This window comes from Nanorana parkeri, unplaced genomic scaffold (genome assembly GCF_000935625.1).
Source record: "Nanorana parkeri isolate BGI_ZX_2015 unplaced genomic scaffold, ASM93562v1 scaffold204, whole genome shotgun sequence".
NCBI classification, from domain to species: Eukaryota; Metazoa; Chordata; class Amphibia; order Anura; family Dicroglossidae; genus Nanorana; species Nanorana parkeri.
The window spans coordinates 973,416-976,659 of record NW_017306472.1 but is presented as its reverse complement, the minus strand read 5'-3'; positions in this window follow the sequence as shown (position 1 = coordinate 976,659).

Genomic DNA, 3,244 nt, shown 5'->3' with positions numbered 1-3,244 from the left:
AGATAGATAGATAGATAGGTAGATAGATAGATAGATAGATAGATAGATAGATAGATATGAGATAGATAGATATGAGATAGATAGATAGATAGATAGATAGATAGATAGATAGATAGATAGATAGATAGATATGAGATAGATAGATGTATTCAGGATGTGTACAACTACAGGGGGAAAGGATAGATATATAGATAGATATGAGATAAATAGATATAAGATAGATAGGTAGATAAATAGATAATGGTAGATGATAGGTGATGGATTTGCAGACGGATAAAGGGTGGATTATAGTAGATAGACATATAGATAATATTCGGATGACATGGGTGGCGTTAGCTGTGTGTTTTCCCCTTTGGAGGAGGAATTCCTTCACACAGAAGTCTGTATCCAGCAGCTGATGATATGGAAGGGAGGTCTCTCTCTCATGGGCAGATGGATAGACGGACGGATGGATGGATGGATAACACAGCTGAGCTCCCCTCAGGCAGTGCCGGTCTGGATGAGAATGTGTCATGGGTCGGGAGTGCTGGGTGGGATGTCTTCCATAGCGCTCATATATTTTAATGACAATGTTTTTGGGTTGTTTATTGTGCTGTGGTCAGCACGGTGCTCCGTCATCAGTCACTTCTCACCTCTACAACCCCAAATCACCCTCCAACTGTGTCCGTTCCATGACTCCTCTCCACTATGACAAAGCCAGAATATCAGCCTGAAGGTCTATACAGTGACATGTCCTCTCCTCCCTGAGGAGGACTACATGACAGGCTTGTGGAGATGGATGAATGGAGGGAGGAAGGGATAGATAGAGGTAGAGGAGCAAAGACGGAGAGAGGGATGGATGATGGATGGAGGTTGAGAGGGATTGATTGATGGACTGAAAAAGAAGGGATTGATAGATGGAGTAAAGGAGGGATGGATAGATAGAGGGAGTGAGGGAGAGACAGATGGAGAGAGAGATGGGTTGATGAGGCGATGGATACAAGTATGTATGGGAAGAGGAAGGAAGGAAAGGATGAATGAATAGAGGGAGGGGAGGATAGAAGGAGAGCAGGATGGAGGGAGGAATGGATGGATGGGTAGAGCAAGGGAGGGAGGGATGGAGGAAGGGAATGTGGGATGGATGAAGGGATGGGGTGAACAAAGGGATAGATTGAAGGTGAAATGGATGGATGGAGGTAGGAAGGTATGTATAGTAGGAGGGGGATTCAATGATCAAGGGATGGATGGAGGACGGTATAGAAGGAGGGAGAATGAATAAAAAGGGGGGAAGGACATATAGAAGAAGTAACATAAAGAAGGGATTGAAGAAAGGAGGGATGCATAAAAGCAGGTAGGGACGGGTGGAAGAAGGGAGGATGGAAGGGAGGGATGGTTTGAAAAAGTAACTAAGGGAGGAAGGGAAGGATGGATGGAGGAATGGAAAGAGAGAGAGAGAGAGAGAGAGTTGTATGGAAGAAGTTAAGGAAGGATGGATAGAGTGAGGAAGTTATAGAAGTATAGAAGGATTAAGGTATAGACTCTAGGGAAGTATGGAAGGAGGAAGGGACTGATCAAAGAAGGGAGGGAAGGAGCGATTGAAGGAGAAAGGAAAGTATGCATGGAAAATGGTGGGGTGGAGGCAGGTATGGAAGGAGAGAGGGATGAATGGAGTGAGGAAGTTATGGAGTGATAGACAGAGAATGGTAGAGAGGGAGGAATGGATGAATGGAGAGAGCGAGGGATGGATGGTGGGATCAATGAGTGAACCCGGGTGCGGGCCGTACCCCCCTACTGACGCCACTGCTAAAAAGCCAAAAGGCACTCCAGGGTGCCAAGGTGCCCTGGTTGAGAAAGGGTGGCCTAAGGATTTCTGAGGCGCGTCCAATGCAGGTTCCATAGGCATGGATTAAACATGAGGACACTGAGGGACATACCAGCTGCTGGAGCAGAGAGGAGAAGAGGAGATCGCCAACCACCAGGGTAGCGGGGATCAGGTAAGTAAAAGAGCTTTACTCCAGCCCCTAGGCATAAAATAAATGAGCACCTAACCCATGCAGTGCAGAGTAAGCCACATTGCAAGTGTTTGCCCGGAGGTAGGCTTTAACTTTCAGCTCTAAACATCTGTTTAGAGCTGAGCTGCGGCCACCTTATAAAGTTCAGTATCGCCCAGCTCGTAGGCAATCTGTACGGTGCCGGTGACTGCTTCCATACATTCATTCAACCTGCTTACAACCCTTGTCCAGTTCCAGGATGGTGTCGTTGTGGCCCGGTGCTGACTCCATCCCTCCGGAGCAGGGAGCTATTATTGCCATGTGGTGGGGGAGATATGTACTCTCTATAAGCCGCCCTGATTGCATTAATGTCCCGCTTCTGCTGACACTCCGATAAATCCCACCGCCGCTCCATCCATTCTCCTCCTCCATTGCCGGTAATTCTCCCAGAGACGTATGGGGCTGTTTTTCTGCCATCTTGTTTCGCCGGGTCTATCTCTGACCTCCTCATGATCTTGTCTCTCTCTCTCTCTCTCTCTCTCTCTCTCTCTCTTTTATTTTTTCCATTGGATTTCAGGAAAAAAAAATGAGGCTGCAAAATTCATTTCCTTATGCTCCCGTCTGATGACAATATCAATAATTAATAGCAGAATTTAAAACCTTAGCACATCTACCATTGCTGAGCTCCAGTGGTTTTCATTATCAAGGTGGACTCATGCTATAATAACACCCTCATCGACCCCACCCCATCCTAACTGTCCTGCCCAGTTTTACTAGTAGATATATATATACATATACACACACTATATTACCAAAAGTATTGGGAAACCCTCCAAATCATCTGATTCAGGTGTTCCATGAAATTTCCTTGCTACTAAATATTCTGCGGTCACCTGTTAGTGGTATTATAACAAAGTGGAAGCAACTGGGAACAACAGCAACTCAGCCACGAAGTGGTAGGCCACGTAAAATGACAGAGCGGGGTCAGCGCATGCTGAAGCGCATAGAGTGCAGAAGTCACTAACTGTCTGCGGAGTCAATAGCTACAGACCTCCAAACTTCGTGTGGCCTTCAGATTGGCACAACAACAGTGCGTAGAGAGCTTCATGGAATGGGTTTCCATGGCCGAGCAGCTGCATCCAAGCCTTCCATCACCAAATGCAATGCAAAGCGTGGAATGCTGTGGTGTAAAGCACGCCGCCACTGGACTCTAGAGAAGTGGAGGCGTGTTCTCTGGAGTGACCAATCACGCTTCTCTGTCTGGCAATCCAATG